The 21,724-nt window shown below is 45.1% G+C and overlaps 1 protein-coding gene across 2 annotated transcripts in view; it reads right to left on the bottom strand.

Moving 5' to 3' along the window:
- STX8 (syntaxin 8) overlaps window positions 1-21,724 on the bottom strand; it is a 415,577-nt gene that overhangs the window by 239,142 nt on the left and 154,711 nt on the right. Inside the window, exon 7 of one of the 2 annotated variants that reach the window (XR_010243916.1) lies at window positions 1,145-1,284. The exons of the other annotated variant lie outside the window; for it this stretch is intronic. The gene's annotated coding sequence lies outside the window, so the exon portion shown is untranslated. The remainder of the gene's footprint in view (window positions 1-1,144; window positions 1,285-21,724) is intronic. 2 annotated transcript variants of the gene reach the window in all.

The raw sequence follows: 21,724 nt of genomic DNA, 5'->3' as shown, positions 1-21,724 counted from the left end.
CCGCTTTGTAACCGTACGACGCGCCAGCGCACTGCGGTGCATACACATGCACAGTAGTGATCTGATCGCTGCGCTGCAAAAAAACTGCAGCGTGCGATCAGGTCGGAATGACCCCCAAAGTCCAAAAAGGCTCCATTAAATGCACACTATCTGGCTGGTAAAGACACCGATAACGATACCAGACAACGGGTGTTAACCACAATGCCCCCAAGTGCCAACAAAAATGTATACACTGCACTGCATCATTCACCTTTAGTCTAGATTTTGGAAAAAGCAGCAACTACTTCAATATAGTCTGGACACTATACAACACCAGAGGATTATACAGAAAGGAAAAGGGAAAAGATGATTCCTCACTGAACCTACAATGTGTGTGTATATAATTTAAATGTAAAATATATAGATAAACCAACAATAAAGTGATCTAAATCTCTAAAGATACAGAAATAGTTAAAGTTGGTTGTGCTCCCGGGAATCAGTGAAAGTCAGGAGGAGGACAAACAAGACTCCTTTTTTTGAGGCACTTTTAGTTGTAGAAAAATTATATAATAAAATGTAACTTTATTAGATTACAAATATTAAAATGTCTTAAAATCAAGTACCTATACAAACACAAAGACATATACAAAAGTCTATAAACATGACAGATAAAAAAAAAAAAAACTGGAGACGGGAAATGGTCCTCAGATATACAGTCTAAAGTTATCTAAATGAACCCTGGTCCAGTTATGGGCCAATATGGAAAAAAAAAGAGAGGGTGAAATATTTGAGTGGTGATCGTGTCAATTAAGATAACTGATTGATTTCTTGGGGCTATTCATCTTCGGGGGCCAAAAAGCAACGGTCCACGCGATCCCTAATAGCAGTGAGCGTACTTACCACCGTCAGGCTGACTGTGCATGTGTGACTGAGATCATGCAAGTACGAGGCCGCACGAAATCCTAAAACCCCTTCCCATAGGAAGGAGAGGATCTTCGTGAACCAACACCATCTGAAGGTGGCATTAGTTCCCGCAGGCAAACGCTAAAAACTTTCAGTTTGCTGAATACTAGGCAGCCCCATTGGGCCCATAATGATAAATTAGCCCATACTAAAAACATGTGAAAACAGCCCATAATGGATGATAAATAGACCCTTTGATTACCTAAATCAAATGTTGAGCTTCTGGTTATGAATGACTGGTAGTAGTATCTCTTTCATAAAGGTGGTACTTTTGTTGGAAAAAAGGTTTGTGTTATGTTCCCAGTCCTCTTACAGTCCCTGTATGGTCCGGAGGATATAAACCTATTAAGAAGGTACAAAATTATACACGTACTGTATCAAGTACTGTATTTCAGAAAACGGTCATAACATTGTACATGGTTTAAAAAGCTATTTGTCATTACACATAAAATGTCGATATAATTAATTTTCATTGTTAGCACAAACTTATACAATAAAAAAGGTAACCACCAATAAACATAATGACGTAGTGTAACACAGAACAATTACAGTATATCTAACCTTAGAGAGATAATACTCAAGCTAAACAAAAAACCTTGATAGTATACCAGAAATCTCTCTTAGGGGTAAATTTACTAAGGTGGGAGGTTTTTTTTTTAGAACTAGTGATGTTGTTCATAGCAACCAATCAGATTCTACTTAACATTTATCTAGTTGCTTCTAGATGATAATAGATAGAATCTGATTGGTTGCTATAGGAAACATCACCAGTTCTAAAAAAAAAAAAAAACCTCCCACCTTAGTTAATTTACCCCTTAGGCCAGTGTTTTTCAACCGCTGTGCCGCGGCACACTGGTGAGTCGCCAGCGGTTGTCAAGTGTGCCGCCGCCGGAGATCCCTGCTGCCAGTCCCCGTCTGCTGCGCAGCCGTCTTCACTATACAATGACCACGTAAGAGCTGCCTGCGCTGCCCGATAGTGATACTGCGCAGGCAGTTCTTCTGCGGTCACTGTATAGTGAAGACGGCAGCTCTCCTGCGGGCCTGCCCGTGACCCCTACGATGTGACTCATAGGTCACGTTCACATCACCATCCAGCCCGGGTATCGTCTAGTGTACCTTTGTGGCCCGTGCTGCTCTGTTCTGCTCCTCACTGCTCCTGCCGCTAAGGGGGAAAACAAAAAAGGTTTGGGCCAGTGCTTTATGCTGTGTGTGCAGTGCCATTACTATGGGGGTCAGTGTCTCTGGTGGCATTACTGTGGGGGGTCAGTGTGTCTGGTGGCATTACTATGGGGGTCAGTGTGTCTGGTGGCATTACTGTGGGGGTCAGTGTGTCTGGTGGCATTACTGTGGGGGTCAGTGTGTCTGGTGGCATTACTATGGGGGCGGCAATGTGTGCAATTACAATGGGGGACAGTGTGATGGTAATACTATGAGGGTCAATGTGTGGAATTACTGTGGCAGTGTGTTCAAGTACTGCACATTATTTTAATAACTGTTGGGGACAATGTGTCTGTGTTTTCCCCCTTGGTGACAAATATGTTTGTTTTATTTCCCTGTGTGTGTTTTATTTTTCCGTGGGGTACCGATGGTGTGCCTTGGCAATTTTTACAACTATTTGGTGTGCCGCGAACTGAAAAAGGTTGTAAATCACTGCCTTAGGCTTTACACATGCTGGTCAAACATATAATAGGGCCCAATATAAGGTGTCCCTTGCTCCTGCTGCCTCATTGTGTGCCAAAGCAGTGAACAGGGAGGTGGGTGACAACTCAATGCTTTATTGAAAATAGTATTGTGGGCAGATCTATTATCCTAAAAGGGGAAGCATAAATAAACAAAGCCCTCACAGAGGTGGTTAATAAAAATGAAATAAATTATACCAGTCACTGCTCCTGTGGTACACCTTGTGAACCAGCCACACAGAGGTAAAAAGTGCATCTGTATCACACATGGTACCGGTCAGTGCACTCATTTTCTTAATGCAGTCGGTTTATCCCATACAGGCAAATCATCTTCCAAGTTGCATTTACAAACATTAACATCCAATCAATTTTGGTTGGCTTACACGGTATGCGGTTCTTAGGTCAAACACTATTAGTGGACATGCGTTAGGTCAACGTGGCAAAGATCGACACGAGTTTAAAAAAATCATTTGTTGAACCTTTTCATACTTTACGATCCATGTGGACTACAATTTGGAAAAGTAACCTGTGCCAAGTGTAACGGTAGCTGCGAAGCGAGCCATGCGAGGGGACGCTGTGCAGTAATTGGGGTTCCCGCCGATTTTAGGGTGTAAACAACCCCCAAAAAACTTAAAAAAAAACTCATGTCAACCTTTTCCTGTGCCGATCTATTTCATGATGACCTTTAGTCAGTGTCGACCTTTTTCCTGTGTCGACCCAGTTAGGGTAGACCCAATGATCCACACTCGGCTTACACATGGTCATCCTACCTATGCAGGGCCCATACATGGTGTTAAAATATATCCAATACACCATGTTTGTGTCAATGTTAATAAACTCAAGTGCCAAAAGTCAGGGGATAGCAGCATGTAATGGTAATGGTAGGTTGCACCACCGGATTGTGACCTCATGGAAATGCACAGACCTGCATCAGATGTAGTCTGGCATCTCGTTACTCAGTTTGAACATTGGCTAATCTGCTCATTGCTGGAGTTCAAACAGGGCATGATAGTGGGTGCCCAACCGATGGGACATTCCAGTTCCAACGTTGAGTGGACATTCAACATTCCTCGTTCTACTGTGTCACGTATATACCGGGAATACCTCATGGAAGGTACTGTATTACCACACACGGTGGACAGCGCAGTGGCTGACCACGGGTGCTTAATGATCATGACCTGTGGTGTCTGACCAGAATTGTCCATGGAAACTGACAAGCCACACTAGCTCAAATACCATCCACATTCAATGCAGGAACCACCAGACGCATTACCAGCAGCTCAGTACAGCGTTCTTTAGCTTCCATGGGATATGGAAGCAGAAGACCCACCAGAGTGCCCCTGCTGCAAATATGACACTGGACCCAGCACCTCACCTGGGCTTGTGGTGTCGCTAATTGGACCCAGAGGGACTGGCTAATGATTCCAGCATCTTAGGTTAGGAGGACCAGCACCGTGCAGTCAGGGTAGGCAGGGCCTCCCCTGTCAAACTCTGGAGATTTTATATAAAACCGATTAGAATAATACAAAGTAGATATTTATAACACAAACATCGTCTTTGTTTATTGTAATCCTGTTTATTGTAATCCTTTTTATAGTTAACACTCCTCATCTCCCTGCAGCTCCAGGGATCTCCACAAAGCTGATGAGTGTTAACTATAAAAAGGATTACAATAAACAGCATTTGTGGAGATCCCTGGAGCTGCAGGGAGATGAGAGATGAGGCAGCCGCAGCTCTGCCTCGGTTATACAGTCAAACACTGCTTTGCAGAGCTGGTGGCGGGGGCCACATCATGGGCAGTAAAGCTCAACAGAAAGGGCAGCAGCAAGAGAGGACACAGGGATGCAGGTAGGAGACTCAATGGTATAGTGAGAAGAGAGTTACAGTGAGTAGGGTGTGACACAGGCTCCCAGCATTCAGACCCATCCCCATGTGTGCCTCCCCAGCCATTCACCTCATCATACGTCACGGAGGACTATAAATAAGAAAAATGAAAAGTTGATAAACCATAAAAAAGTAAAGTGGAGTAAAAAGATGAGGGCATGCTTAACAGTTTTAGTGGTGGCTGTGGATAGCAAATGACAGGATTTGGCCTCAAGGCATTAAGGCGTATTTCCCAAATAGTGATACTTCTGCGGGTGTCTATTCCTTGGACTCCACCATTTGCTGTATTGTAACAGGAACTCATCATTTATATTTGACGCTACTTGGTTCTCTATGTACTAGGGCAGATCAGACAGAGCATCGCTAATTGAAAGATTAGAGATGCTGAGCCATATTTCACTAGCTAATAAGGGAGACAAGCAATTTGGTTTGGTGATTGGAAGGCGTGCCAGCTATATGTATAGCTGCTAAATGCAAAGAATTCTGCGGCTCCCTTTGGCAGGGACCACTACCAATTACTTTTATTAAGAAGGGACTAGATTTAAGAAAAAATTATTTTCATTTAAATGGAAAGAAAAGTATCAAATCTACGATCATTTACTCTGACATGTGGGGGGGGAGGGAGGGGGGGGAGCATCCGGCACAGGGCTAGTCCGCCCCGCATGTCAGGCTCTACCCCCGCACAGGTGCAAAAGCATCGCACAGCGGCAATGCTTTTGCACTTGGCGAGTAACTCCCTGCCAGCGCAGCTCCTGTGCGCTGGCAGGCTGATGTCACGCAGCCGCCGATGCCAGCCCCCCCCCCCCCAATGGTCCGGACACACCTGCGCCCCACCAACAGCATTCTAATGCTGTTAGCACTCCCCTCTTGCCATGCGACCGTCTCTGCCTGTCAATCAGGCAGAGGCGATCGCAGCCCAGAGATGCTGCTAGCATATCACTGGGCTCCTGGGGTGCGCAGGCGCACTGCGCATAGGAAATCAGACTGCGATTGCTGCCGCGATCCAGTCTGAATTAGGCCCAATGATCTTAAGATCAGGTATTTCAGCATATTTATATTGTGTGGCAGAGTGCATGACTTACCATTTACCTTTGGAGTTAACTCAGCTGTAAACACTGGGGCAGATGTATTAACCTGGAGAAGGCATAAGGAAGTGATAAACCAGTGATATGTGCAAGGTGATAAAGGTACCAGCCAATCCGTTCCAATATGTAAATTAACAGTTAAGATCTGATTGGCTGGTACCTTTATCACCTTGCACATATCACTGGTTTATCACTTCCTTATGCCTTCTCCAGGTTAATACATCTGCCCCACTGTTAGAAGTCTGCAGACTGAAGCTGCAATCAGACAAGCCAAACAGAGCACCTGGGCTAATCAGCTTTAGATGGCAAAGGTACAAAAAGCCATTGAGGATAGAGCTTGGGTGGATCTTAGCAGATTCAAGTGGGTGGGGTGACTGACAGTCATTTGGATTATTTTAGAGTAGCTCTGGGAATTGACAAAACAGTAATTTTTTGAGGGGTCTGCAAGCCTTACAAAAAAAAAAATACAGACCATTAATACAACGTTACCATGTAAGCGTCATCCTGAAGGTATAAGTTCAGTATAGTGTAAGTTGATTTTGAGATGCCAGTAGGTCATCCATGTTGATATCATCACTATATATTGTAAGCTTGTGAGCAAGAACTTCCTACCTCTCTTAATGTCTGTTATTACCCAGTTTTGTTTTATCATTGTTGTTTCCAATTGTAAAACGCAATGGAATATGCTGCGCTACATAAGAAACAGTTAATAAATAAATAATAAATAAATAAACAACAATAATCATCATCACATGATCATCTAAGACATCTAATTCAAACTGTAGAATGAGGTTTGGTAGTGAATATTAAGATGTCACTTGCATACATATAATGAAATTAAGACAATTCGATCTTCCGGATATAATAAACATGGATAAGAACAGAAAACCTAAATATGATCCATGGGAAACACTAAGGGGTATATTCAATTCCTGTCGGATCCTTTCGGAAAGGAGAGAGTTAAGCCCAGTACTCACTGGCCAATGCATGAGAGATGTGTGCTGAGCGAACCGCTCAGCACACATCTCTCCCGCCGCTCAGCACAGCGTGATCTGTGCTGAGCGTGCGGGGGGAGACGGGGGGCAGTTCACTTCACCCAGCGGGTGAAGTGAGCGACCCGCTAGATTGGTCTGCATGCAGGCCAATCTAGCAGCAGCGATTGCGACGCGCGGGGCTGCGCATCGCTATCGCTGTAAGGGGTACTCACGGAGCGATCAGGCTGATATTCTAAGCAATCTAGTCAGATTGCTTAGAATATCGCTCCGTGAGTACCCCCTTTTAGATTTGGGTGGGGTGTGTTCAATCTGCAATCTAATTTGCAGTGTAAAAATAAAGCAGCCAGTATTTACCCTGCACAGAAATATAATAACCGACCCAAATCTAACTCTTTCTGCACATGTTATATCTGCCTCCCCTGCAGTGCACATGGTTTTGCCCAATTGCTATCAAAAATCCTGCTGCGATCAACTGGGAATTACCCCCATTGACTATGCGATGTGGCCAGAGCCAGGCACCACCGATATAATAAATGTTGGGCTGCCTGAACAGTCTAATTTTTTTGCGATGCCAATGCCGCGGGACCGCACATTGGCATCGCAAGCTGTATATACACGGTGCGATATGCACTATATTTTCCTGCGATATGGACTATATAGTCCATATCGCAAAGAAAATTGCACAGTGTGTATGCACCTTTACCCTATGTTACTATCCACGTACACCCTTCAGCCTCAAGCGAAGATGTGAAAGAGTTGCTATATTGGAACAGTAATTGAGATTAACACACTATGTAATAGTAGAATGCATCCTATATAATAGTAGAATGTGGAGAACTCAAATACATATATTTGCAAAGATATGATTAACCCACCAGCCATTTCCCGGTAACTCTGATATGGTGGTCCTAAAACTACCTAATAATCGCTCTTCACAAGACCTGCGTCTTTCATCCACACTCATTACTTGCTCCCACTCACGATTGCAGGACTTTCATCGGGCTGCAGCAACTCTGTGGAATGCCCTACCACGCACAATAAGACTCTCCTCTAGTCTCCAAACCATCAAGCGTTCCCTGAAAACTCACCTCTTTAGGCAAGCATATCAAATTCCAGAACCGCCCACATAACTTTCAGAAACCTTCCTATCAAATTGCATCCACTGTGCAAAGTCCACACATATCCTCAAGTCTTCTCATTCTTCACTCTCCCTTCCTCTCGTCCCCGGTTCATCATTGCTGTATGACCATATCATTCCGCCCACCAAGAACCTTTGCAATCTGGCGGACAACTATGCAATAGATAGCACCTATCCTTGTGTATACATGTCTATTTCCCTATAGAGTGTAAGCATGCGAGCAGGGCCTTCCTACCTCTATGACTGTTTGTTATTACCCAGTTTTGTTATATCATTATTATTTCCAATTGTAAAGCGCAACGGAATTTGCTGCGCTATATAAGAAACCATTAATAAATAAATAAATAATAGCACCCACTTTGGGATATACATTTGTGTACGGCTACATGATTACAGCACATACATTTATATATTTCTAAACTGAGAGTTGCATAAGACTCAGCATTGTCTGTAGTTGCATGCGCTCAGCTCTGGAACATTCGCAGTGGTAGAATACACAAGATCTGTCTATAAAGTGACTTGTATTCAACCCTGCATTGGTCACTATTTTGTGCGTTTTCACTGGATGCACTCTGCAAATAGCTTTGCCAAACTTCCACTGCTTAAGTCACACCTATTTCATTAAATTAAGCTAGTCTGGTTTTCTCCAAAATTCTGCTTAAATAAATAATGAGAGTGAGGGGACACTGGAACTGACTCTATCACCTTTAAGAGAAAATGTGGAGATTTTAATGTAAATATAATAAGGATTAGTGTTGGACATAGTAACTGTTATTGTTCTTTCTCCCACCCTATCTCCTCATTTATGCCATTAAAACATGGCTGTCCTGGATTTTCTCCAAATATCAAAGGAATTGTTGTCCATGTTCAGGCAGTAACATGACCCAGGTCTGTGCAAATAATTCCATGGCTCCAATTTGTTCCTTGTCACACACATTTTCCCTACAGAAAGCCCCACACATAAAATGGTTAGAAGCTCACGGCTGTCAGGTGATCTTTACGAGGCACTGGTGGAGAAAAAAAGATGGCCGCAAATCCACATTTTTAAAACACGAAGTGAGGTGTCTGCAGCAGAGGATACAGAGGATTTACTTTAGCCGACACTGAACTTCTGTCTAAATGTTTGGGAAATTAAACTTCTAAGCATCCAATAAAGCAGACTAATTCCCAGTTCTAATCTCCTTCCTGAGGAAACGGTTTTGGTCAAAGAAAGATTAACCCCTTTTCTGTAAGAGGGATTTACAAAATACAAAATAATTTTGTTCCATATTTATGGGCCTTTTAATTAAAATTGAATTAAACAATCTGTATACGGGTCACATGAAGTTGGCTAAAATATTTGTGATGCACAGGACTAATTAGTATAGATTACTGCTCAGATAGGACCTTCATAAAATTCCCAGAAATATTTCAACTGGTTTCCAGGGGCCTTGGGGTATATTTACTAATGTGCAGAGGCGCTGGAATGTTTTTAAGTTGGGGCGTAGAAAAAAAATAGTATTTTAATTACCTACCGGTAAATCCTTTTCTCTTAGTCAGTAGAGGATGCTGGGATCCATTTTAGTACCATGGGGTATAGACAGGTCCACTAGGAGCCATGGGTACTTTAAGAGATTAATAGTGTGGGCTGGCTGCTCCCTCTATGCCCCTCCTACCAGACTCCGTCTAGAAACTGTGCCCAAGGAGTCGGACATACTTAGAGAGAAGGAAATACACAGATAGTGGTGAGATTCACACCAGCTCACACTTACAACAAAAGGAAAGCCAAGCTAACCAACTCGGAATAATTCAGCAACAGCTGAACCAAGTAACAAAGCAGGAATACGAAGCACTGGGCGAGCGCCCAGCATCCTCTACGAATTACGAGATTTACAGGTAGGTAATTAAAATCCTATTTTCTCTTACGTCCTAGAGGATGCTGGGGTCCATTTTAGTATCATGGGGATGTACCAAAGCTCCCAGTACGGGTGGGATTGTGCTAAGGTTCCTGCAGAACAGATTGACCAAACTTTAGGTCCTCAGAGGCCAAAGTATAGAACTTGTAGAACTTAGCAAACGTGTTCGACTCTGACCAAGTTGCTGCTCGGCAAAGTTCTAAAGCTGAGACACTCCGGACAGCCGCCCAGGAAGAACCCACATTACGAGTAGAGTGGGCCTTAACAGATTTTGGACACGGCAAGCCTACCGTTGAATAAGCATGCTGGATAGTGAACCTGATCCAGCGTGAAATTGTCTGCTTAGAAGTAGGACACCCAACCTTGTTGGGATCATAAAGGACAAACAGAGCGTCCGACTTCCTGTGACGAGAAGTCCTCTTCACATATATTTTCAAAGCCCTCACAACATCCAAGGACTTTGAGGTAATTGAGTAGTCAGTAGCCACTAGCACCACAATAGGTTGGTTGATATGAAAGGCTGACACAACCTTTGGAAGAAACTGCTGACATGTTCTGAGCTCAGCTCTATCCTCATAGAAAATCAAGTAGGGGCTCTTGCATGACAATTCCCTTAATTCCGACACACGTCTAGCAGACGCCAAAGCCAACAGTGTAACCGCTTTCCAAGTAAGAAACTTGACGTCCACGTCCTGTAAAAGCTCGAACCACATTAAGATCCCAAGGTGCCGTAGGAGGCTCAAAGGGTGGTTGAATATGCAGAACCCCTTTCAAGAATGTCTGAACTTCAGGAAAAGCACCCAATTGTTTCTGGAAGAAAATGGACAAGGCCGAAATCTGGACCTTTATGGAGCCCAAGCGTAGGCCGACATCCACACCTGCTTGCAGGAAGAGGAAAAACCGGCCCAGTTTAAACTTCTTGGATTCATATCAAGACACATACTTTTTTCAAATCCGATGTTAATGTTTGGATGTTACTCCCTTCCTAGCCTGCATGAGGGTAGGAATTACCTTTATCGGAATGCCCTTCCGAGCTAAGGTCTGGCGCTCAACCTCCATGTCGACAAACATAGCCGCGGTAAGTCTTGATAGGCGAACGGCCCCTGTTGCAGAAGGTCCTCGCGAAGAGGAAGAGGCCTCGGATCCTCCAGCAGTAATTCCAGAAGATCCGCGTACCAAGCCCTTCTTGGCCAGTACGGAGCAATGAGGATCGCCTGAACTCCTGTTCTCTTTAGGAGCTTGAGAATCCTTGGGATGAGTGGAAGTGGAGGGAACACATACACTGACTGCTACGTCCATGGAGTTACCAATGCGTCCACCGCCACTGCGTGCGGGTCTCCTGACCTGGAACAGTCCCTCCAATGCGTCTTGTTTAGGCGAGAGGTCATCATGTCTATTTGAGGTACACCCCATCGACTTGATAGCTCTGCGAACACCTACGGGTAGAGGCCCCATTCTCCTGGATGGAAATAGTGTCTGCTGAGAAAGTCCGCTTCCCCGTTGTGCACTCCCAGAATGAAGACTGCTGACAGCTCCACCGCGTTCTTTTCTGCCCAGAGGATGGATTCTTGTTACCTCTGACATCGCATCTCTGCTCTTCGTTCCGCCCTGCCTGTTTATGTAGTACACCGTTGTGACGTTGTCCGACTGAACCTGAATAGCTTGATCTTGCAGAAGATGTACCGCTTGTAGAAGGCCGTTGTAAATGGCCCTCAGTTCCAGAACGTTTATTGGAAGGAGAGATTCCTGGACCACCTTCCTTGGAAGTTTTCCCCTTAGGTGACTGCTCCCCAACCTCTGAGACTTGCATCCGTGGTTAGAAGGATCCAATTCTGAATCCCGAACCTGCGGCCTTCGAGTAGGTGAGAAGCTTGCAGCCACCATAAGAGTGAAATTCTGGCTTTTGGTGGCAGGCTTATCCATTGGTACATGTGAAGATGTGATCCCGACCATTTGTCTAGGAGATCCAGCTGGAAGAACCTCGCATGGAATCTTCCGTACTGAAGAGCCTCGTAGGATGCAACCATCTTCCCAAGAAGGCGAATGCACTGATGAACCGATACCCGGGCTGGCTTCAGGAGTTCCCGGACCATTGATTGGATCACCAAAGCTTTCTCCACAGGTAGAAACATCCTCTGCATTTCCGTGTCACGTATCATCCCCAGGAAGGACAGTCTCCTTGTCAGCTCCAAATGCGACTTTGGAATGTTCAGGATTCACCCATGATCCTGGAGTAGTCGAGTTGAGAGAGCAATACTCTGAAACATCTTCTCCTTGGAAGATGCCTTTGTCAGCAGATCGTCCAGATATGGAATGAAGTTCACTCCCTGTCTGCAGAGGAATAGCATCATCTCCGCCATGACCTTGGTGAACACCCTTGGTGCTGTGGAGAGGCCAAATGGCAGTGCCTGGAACGGATAGTGACAGTTCAGCAGTGCAAATCTGAGATAAGCCTGGTGAGGCAGCCAGATCGGAATGTGAAGGTACGCATCCTTGATATCCAGGGATACTAGGAATTCCCCCTCCTCCAAACCTGAGATCACCGCTCTCAGAGACTCCATCTTGAATTTGAATTCCCTCAAGTAGGGGTTCAATGACTTTAGGTTTAATATTGGCCTTACCGAAACCGTCTGGTTTCGGTAGCACAAACAGGTTTGAGTAATAACCCTGGTGTTGTAGGTGAAGTGGAACTGGAATAATGACATCCATTTGAACCAATTTTTGAATGGCTTCCTGTACGATGGCACTTTCTGTCAGCGAAGCTTGTAAGCCTGATTTGAAGAATCTGTGAGGTGGGAGTTCTTGAAACTCCAGTCTGTATCCCTGTGCAACAATATCCTTTACCCAGGGGTCTAGCCATGATGACGCCCAAACGTGACTGAAAGCTTTTAGTCTCGCTCCCACTTGTCCGACCTCCAGGCTGGGAGGTCCACCGTCATGCTGAAGATTTTGAGGAAGCAGAAACTGGTTTCTGTTCCTGGGAACCTGATGGTGCAGGTTTTCTGGACTTTCCCCGACCTCTTCTAAAGAAGGTGGGTGGGGGTTTGGATTTTTTTTTATTTTGCGGTCCGAAAGGACTGCAGTGTAGGCGAAGGATAAGATTTCCTAGCCATGAGGGAAGAAAGGTTGACTTACCCGCACTTGCCGTGGAGATCCACGCATCCAATGCGTACCCAAACAGAGCCTGACCTGTGAAGGGTAGGTTCTCCATGCTTCTCTTGGATTCTGCATCCGCAGTTCATTGGCGTAGCCAGAGTTCTCTGTGCGCCGAGACCGCCATAGAAGTAGCCCGTGCATTCAGCATGCCAAGGTCCTTCAAGGCCTCCACCATGAACCCTGCAGAGTCCTGTATGTGACGCAAAAACAAATCAATGTCACTCCTATCCATAGTATCCAAGTCCTCTAGCAATGTGCCTGACCACTTTACTATGGCTTTAGAAATCCACGTACAAGCAATAGTGGGCCTTAAAGCTACGCCAGTAGCATTATATAGTGATTTGAGTGTAGTCTCAATCTTGCAGTCAGCCGGCTCTTTTAAAGCGGTTAAACCAGGAACAGGTAAAACCACCTTTTTTGACAACCAAGATACAGAAGCGTCAACTATAGGGGGTTTTCCCACTTTTTTCTGTCCTCCTCAGGGAAAGGGAAAGCAATGAGGACCCTTTTTGGGATCTGGAATTTTTTTCTCTGGATTTCCCAGTATTTTTCAAACAGAGGGTTTAACTCCTTGGAAACCAAGATAATAAGCGAGGATTTCTTACTTTCTGTAAAATAAGATTCCTCCACCTGCTCAGGTACCTTCTCAGTAATGTGCAAAACATCCCTAATGGCTTAAATCATTAGTTGTACCCCTTTAGCAAGGGATGCATCCCCCCCCCCATCCCCCTGCATATCCCCATCACCGTCCCCTGTATAAGAGTCCGTATCAGTGTCAGCTTGCATTATCTGGGCAAGTGTACGCTTTTGTGGGTATGTAGGTGGGGTCTTAGACGAATTAGTGGGGGCCAAATACTGCAATCCCTCCACAGATTTCCTCAAAAACGGCATCTCTTTCTCGGTATGTGACATCGTTGTAGAAATCTGGGATATCATTCCCCTTAAAGAATCCACCGATGCGGGTTCGGATTCGGAAGGCTGAGAAAGCATATTGCAGTCCTGAGTACATGGAATAGACTCCTCAGGAGAAGATAAACACTCTGCAGCGCAGGACACAGAGTCCTTGGACATGGTAATGTGGGATATACACACACACACACAGTAAAATGTCAGATACAGTTTCCCCCAGAGTACCTTTAGAGAGTAACAGAGTATAACGAGCCAGCCACACAGCGCCCCTGTGGGCAGTTATGATAAAAGCCCGGCGCTGACTAACCAACCTTAATAGGTTAATTAGTACTAACAACAAACTCCTCCCCTGTCTATAACACCCTGGTACCGCAGAGGATAACTAGAGTTATGTGGAGGGCAGCGCTCCCTGTCAGCATCTTGCTTCCTATGCCTGCAGGGAGAAAATGGCGCTGGTGAGTGCTGGATCCGCTCTGAGGAGAAGCCCCGCCCCATGTAACGGCACGCGGTTTTCTGCACAATTTGATTATACTGGCCGGTGGTCTTATATGCTAACAGCAGGATTAGCCCCTGTTAGCTGCTTTAACCAGTTTAGGGTGATCGCGCTGGCCCAGGACACCCCTCCAAGCGCCTACACTGAGTGTTGCTGAGCCTTCATGGAGCGCAGCCTGTCAGAGCTGCGCTCCCACCCTTGTGCCACCATACCCGCCGGCGACCCGCTAACCGGGACGCCGGTGCTGTACTCACCACTCTTCTATCTTCTGGCTCTGTTAGGTGGTGGCGGCCGTGCTGCGGGAGTGAGCGGTTGCCTCGTGGGCTTGCGATCAGCACCCTCAGGAGCTCAGTGTCCTGTCAGCGGAGACAGAGAACCATTAACTTCAAAAGTTGGTTCCTACTCCCCCCCCCTAAGTCCCACGAAGCAGGAAGGCTGTTGCCAGCAGCCTTCCTGTACCTAATGCACTATTTAAACAAAAAAACTAAGAAAACACCTAAGAGCTCCAATAGCTCTGACCAGCTCCTCCGGGCACATTTTCTAAACGGAGTCTGGTAGGAGGGGCATAGAGGGAGGAGACACCCCACACTATTAATCTCTTAAAGTGCCCATGGCTCCTAATGGACCTGTCTATACCCCATAGCACTAAAATGGACCCCAGCATCCTCTAGGATGCAAGAGAAAATGACATATTGCGCTCCCCCCAAACCTCCCCAACTCCACCCCCCAAGTGTGGGTGAGCGCTTACCTCTGAGCGACTCCTCCTGTAGAAACAGTGTGCTGCCGCAGCCTGCTATGCCCCATGTCTTCCTAGCCGGCTCTTTACAGATGCTTTACCAGGAGGAGGCGGGGATGTCCCAGCAGGCTCAGCATGGCCACGCCGCCTCCCAGTAATGCATCTGTGAAGAGCCGGCTAGGGGGACATGAGGCATAAAACCACACTTTAATGAATATACCGTGTGGTAAGAGATAATTGCATAAAAGAAATACACTACAATGATGCTATTTAGGATGAGACAATCACGGAGGCTTGCCACCTGGCCAGTAAAAATTAGGCCTTTGGTACAATGTTAATAGCAGGGGGAAAAAACTATTGCTAGTCAGACTGGGATTTTTTTTTAAAAAGGTGGTAACTTAACAGTAAGCAGTGCTGAAGGTAGGGTGGTACGGGGTGGTGCGGAGTACTATTAAGAAATATAATACAAGCCCACCGCTGGGGAAAAATTTATAAAGGGCATTTTTGTGTGTGGGACATAAAATGGTATCAGTGGCATAACTGTGTGTGGCATAATATGTAATAGGCATTACGGTGTCTGGCATAATGTGTAATATGTGTTACGGTGTGTGGCATAATGTGTAATGGGCATTACAGTGTGCGGCATAATGTGTAATAAACATTATGGTGTGTGGCATAACGTGTAATGGGCATTACGGTGTCTGGCATAATGTGGCCAAGCCCCTATTGTCATGTAGCCTCTCCCCTAGTTTTGTGTGACCACGCCCATTTCTACTATCTGTACCATTAAGAAAAAATGTCTACTTGCACCACTGACAACAGGGACATTTGCCACATAAGATTCTGCCATAAAAATCTAAAACACATTTGATACAGGTTACAGACGTGTTCTCCATGTTATTACTTGTCACCTGAACACAACCACACATTAAATAGATAGCTAAAGAGAAAGCAAATGTTATCATGTATTCTGTTTTACAGATGTCTGTATGATACCAACCAATTCGATATATGTTTTCATTGTAAATAGCATATCCTAACAGCTAATATAATGTTCAAATCATTAAAGCAATTACAGTATCTGCTTGACTTGTGGTCTACGCCTGAGCAGAGAAGCATGGAAAGTGCATAACAAAGAGCCACCATGCTGTTCTCACCACTTCACTGTAATATGTTATTGTTGACTTCCTACCTATATGTCTATCTGTCTTTGCCCAGTTTTGTTCTATAACTGTTGTTCTAATTGTAAAGTACAACGGAATATGCTGCGCAATATAAGAAACTGCTAATAAATAATAATAATAATTTAAAGTGTTATACCACAACAAAGCGGGTTTCTCCAGCACTGGGGCATGCCACCAGCACAATAGATTGGATTGTAAGAGTGAACTTGTGAAAAGTGTGTGGAACATGGAGCACTAAAACACCATACCCTCCAACTGTACCTTTTTGGCAGGTACAGTACCTTTTTTCATATGGTCTGTACCGATTTTTGGCTCTCCAAACTTTCATTGAGAGTATAGGAAATGGGGCGCCCCTTTCCTAATTTGTACCGATTTTTATGTGTAAAATGTTGGAGGGTATGAAACACGTCAGCAGTACGCATTACATTTTGTGTGTTTTTATCCATTTCCCCAGTGCATGTGTATCAACGAGCTAGTTAGAACACTTGTGTACTTTAAATTTGTGCAAATTTTCTAACAAATGTATAAAACGAATGATGGAATACAGATTAGTTCTCATATAGCGGACATCTGTAAGCAAGCCGTACGGCACACTCCAGGCGCTCTATATTTTATTTATTTATCGGATTCGCATTGCAGATGCAGCAAAAGACCTCTCGCAGTGTACTATAGATGCTGAGCTGCAAATTCGTTTTATACACGTACAAAGTTGCAGATGAAGCATAATGGAACTTGTAGTGAGAAAAAGCCGCGGACGCAGCACTGGGTCACTTCTTACACAGACTCAGAGCCTGATGCAGAGGTGGACTCAAGTGGTGTCAGTGTTGCGTCTTCAGTAGGAACGGACCTGAGAAGTTATGTTAATGCAGTGGGAGGCATCTTTTGTATAAAAAAAAAAAGATGGCCACTGCCGGCTTCCCAGATCCGCTGCATGCGTCCATTGGGTCACCATCGGCAAACCTATCAGGCATCTGAGCAACCCTAAGGTTGCCTAGAATGCCTGCAACAAGTGAAGATGCAGCCACTGGCTTTGGCACGCCTCAAAAACGGGGCCATTGCCCCCCCTCCCCACCCCTAAATGGCAGCAGACAGTCAATCAAGCAACATCTGCTGCTGCATACACAGATCTAAAACCATTGGTCTATTCTATTGCATCCACAATGTCAAATCCTAAACAGGCCTTCAGACTCAGTTGCACACAGATATACAAATGTCGCACATTAAATTGATTAGTGTAATCTAGCAATGTAGTCTTACCACTCACAATTGTTTAATTTATGCAACTAAAATGCACATTTCAGGTGAGAAAGACGTTCAGCAAGGGCAAGTCCCCCAGGACCCGGCACTTTGAGAGGGGCTATTTGCAGCAACTTGAGCAACGCTGTACACATCTGTACATGCAATCTTAGCCATAATGTTTAGTTTTTCAAGGACACTGAGAAAAATAGTCTATATAAATCAAGCAGGTAGTGTTCATGTTAAACATCTTATGGTCTCTATTATCAAAGGTCTCTTGTAAAACCCATGGGCAACATGAACAAATATAAACAGCAATCTTTAAGTGACTGTACTCCCACTCATTCTTCTGGGTCTCGCTGTTAGCACGGCAGATAACTATTCATCATCCCTTGTAAAATGCTCTCGCATCTGGCCAACTGTGAAGGTCACACATGCACAAACAACTTTGACACTGCAAATATTCCAAACTGTCCCAGGATGCCATAGGTCAATTAGTGATGTCATCATCAGGAGAGTCACAATAATATGACATCACCAGTCATAAGCTCCTGAAAAATGTTCCTGAATTTTTACACTTGGTAATGCATTAACACAGTCTCAACGCCCACCGCCTAACCAATCTTGCATTAATTAGTGCTGCTATTTTTTATTGCCAAGCCTCAGGGATCTCTACATACATAATCCAACTGACATCAAACCACACAGCGACGGAAAAATAACAAGCCCGGAAGGACTCCTTCAAGTTCAGAAAGGCAACCCGTGGGCCTATTAAAAATGCATCAGCTGGAGGCTAATCCTCTATACGAAGCTGTCAATGGAACAAAATCTGCTATTTTTGGACAAATTAAATGGAGCTGCCTATTGTCCCCACTGTTTGGAGGTTGTGTGTTGTATTATGAAATTAAAAGGTCAGGTCTTTTGTCAGCTGCTTATTTGAGCTCCTTGCCGCATGTCCGTCTCTGGGGGCTGTGTCGTGCCAGGTAATAAGGAGCTGTTCCAAGTTGATGCCAAGGAACAGATCGTATCACTATGTCTTTGTATTGTTCACGAAGTGTTCTCAGAAAGAGGGTACTTAACTGGTGAGGGCAAAGATTGAAAAAAGAAAAAATTAAATATTTAATACGCGAGTGCCAGTTCCCAGTACAGATACAAATGCTTAGGAAATGAGCCCTATATTGTATAATGTATCCCCCACTGTAAATTAATAAAGAAAATTAGAAATTAAATTACATAGGTTTATAAAAAGGTCATGAAGTTCTGTAATAATTTAAAAGTAGTGGGTACAGTACATTGGGGCAAATGTATTAACCTAGAGAAGGCATAACAAAGTGATAAACCAGTGATAAGTGCAAGGTGATAAACGCAATAGCCAGTCAGCTCCTGACTGTCAATTTGCATTTTGGAGCTGATTGGCTGGTGCATATCACCTTGCACATATCACTGGTTTATCACTTCCTTATGCCTTCTCCCGGTTAACACATCTTCCCCAATATACTTTATAATAGACAAGTCTATTCCTTAACCCAGTGCCGATGCTATTATTAGTCAGCTGTCTAGGGTGTCACTGAAAGAAACCTCCTTGTTATACTCAATACTGGAAGCAGCCACGGCTAATATAAGCCTCTGCAGCTCCCCCGATCGCACTTTTCGCCTGCTCTGGCTATGACTTCAGACATAACCGACATGTCTGATGCAGGCAGGAACAGCGCCCCGCCTCTTCTCATTCCCCCTTCCCTCCTAGTCGGTGGCAAGTATTTTCTAGAAGAATTGGGTAGGCAAGTTTTCATATCATCAGCACACATAAGAAAACCACTGTGTGAATGCCAGCCCCATCAGTAGGAACTTATTTATAGTGCATGTCCATAGCATACCTCCCAACTGTACAGATTCCAGCAGGACAGTCTCGCTATTCAGACACTGTCCCTCCCACGGGCAGCAGTGTCCCTTGAGGGGGCAGTTGGGGGAGCCATTGATCACCCTCTGCTCTGCAAAGCACACCCACGGCATTTATTCAATCTATTCAGTGCTGGCAGGGGAGCAGGGGGCTGCCCAGCTGCTCGGGGAGCGATGGGAACGGCCCCAAAACGTTGGAAAACGGTCTGTTTTATGAAGCCACACCCACTTGGGTGAGGCCAAGCCCACTTTTTGGATCGACTTGCGATAGTCCCGACTCCTTTCAAGCAAAAGTTGGGCGGTATGCCATAGTGCAGAGACCAGGTAGATCTTGGCCTCTGTGGTTGTGTACCCTTTCTCTTGGTGCCAGTGACCCCTCTTCCTACGGTACTGTGCCACTGCAGTGGGACTACTTGTCCCACTGCAACAGTAGACAAACTCTTATGACATGGCTATTTTACCATCTAAAAGTGTACAATGGCAAGACGCTGTTGTGGCTGCTCTGACAGGGCATGTGGTTTTTAGGTGATACTGGTAAGGTGTTTTTCTGTTCTACAGATGTAAGTGACGATCACTGTGGGCACACACAGTAGGGCAAACCTGCCTTGGACGCTACCTTTGGTAGTAATACACAATGGATTTACGCTAGTGAAATGAAATTAGCAATTTTACAAAAATGTCTTCAAATTATTCCTACTCAATGCAAAAGTGGTGTCAAAATTACCTTCATGAAATTGCTACTAAAATGATATGTTCCACAGGAAAAATAGTTTAATAGCTATTTTTGATGCATGCAATAAAGGGGAAATTTTCTCAGAAAGCAAGCAGTAATAGGTCCCATGAAATGATGAGCTAATGGCCTTTATTAGTAAAATAAAGCATTTATTATTTCTAAAAAAATAATAAAAAATACATATTTACTGTCACGATCCGGGTATCTGGACGCCATTTCTTACCCATCAGATGCCTCCTAAGGCTGGCTCAGCGCTCCAGGACCGGATCCCATCTGTTATCCTAATGTTCACATTCCTGCATCCTCTCCTGTCTCTCTGAGACGCTGTCACAGTAACGCCTTATTACATCTGGCATGGCGTCTCCCGCGGCCTCCGCCGCCGTCCCTGAGCTTCTGCATGCAGAGTGTCAGAGTGGCGATTACGTCAGCCGCGGCCTCCGCTGTGTCCGCGTGGTTGGATGTGCACTTGTCAGCCTGGCGTCTCCTGTCTCCAGTGGCCGGCGCCGCCATTACTGTTTTCATTACCACATGGATTACAAACCAAACTTCCCTCCAAGTGTCTGCATGGGAGCAGCCATCTTGGATTCTGTCAGCTGATCATTTCCTCCAATCTGTTGTCAGTATTGTTAATCTGCATAATTGCCTAGCCAATCCCTTCCTTGCTGCAGGTATAAATACACTGTGCCTGAGCAAGGAAGGCGTCAGTGCTTTGGTTGTCAAACCTAGTTCCTGTTTGTCTCTCTCCTGTGATTGTCTTCCAGGTTCCAGCTCCTGTCTCAAGACTTCCACCATAGAGACCCGCACCAGCATTCCACCTGCGGTGTAGCCTGACTCTCCAATCCATTGTGGATTCATCTGTTTCCAGCTACAACATTACCTGCTTCCAGCTCAGCTTCCAGCAGAGTACAGCTTCCCTTAAAGGGCCGGTGTCCTTTCTACACTTTACCACTCTCCACCGGTATTATTATTTCTCCGCTCTCAAGTTCTACATTTCAGTTCATATTTCATCGCTCCCAAGTTCATTTATTATTTAACTGGTTCCAGCCAGTATCCACTCCGTGCTAACAACAGTCTGGTTCCAGCCAGTATCCACAGCAGCTGTTTTATCTTCAGCAACCCAGCTTTTCCTGGAACACCAGCTGGCACAATCCTGGGTTATCTCCATTGCTACAGTCGGGCCTGGTAAGGACTTTCCATCTAGAAGATCATAAGAACTATCTCACACTACCAGTGCCCTGTGGCTCCTGCCATCCTGTAGTACCCAGGAACTGTATTTATTCTTTGCTGACTTTTACGTTTTCTTTTACTGCTGCTGTGTTGCGGAGTTGTCATAATAAACATCATTGACTTTTATCCAAGTTGTCGTGGTCACGCCTTCGGGCAGTTATTATTCATGTTACTTACATGTCCAGGGGTCTGATACAACCTCCCAGGTTCCGGTACATCTCAGCCCCTACAACTGAGGCTGCCTCCCGTCAGCTCAGGCCCTCAGTTGTGACAGTAAGCACTGACCTAATGAATCCAGCCGGAGATCAGGATCAAGCGGCCAGGCCGATGCAAGAACTGGCAGCCCGACTAGAACATCAGGAGGCTGCACAGGGCCACATCATCCGCTGTCTCCAGGATCTCTCTACTCGGCTGGATGGGATTCAGACAACTCTCCGTGGATCAGGCGCGTCTGGTGCGTCAACCACAGTGACTCCAGCTATAACCCCACCCACCTTACCCATTTCTGCTCCACGTCTTCATCTTCCAACGCCAGC

Source organism: Pseudophryne corroboree, chromosome 3 (assembly GCF_028390025.1).
Source record: "Pseudophryne corroboree isolate aPseCor3 chromosome 3, aPseCor3.hap2, whole genome shotgun sequence".
NCBI classification, from domain to species: Eukaryota; Metazoa; Chordata; class Amphibia; order Anura; family Myobatrachidae; genus Pseudophryne; species Pseudophryne corroboree.
This window is presented reverse-complemented; position numbering and strand designations above follow the sequence as displayed.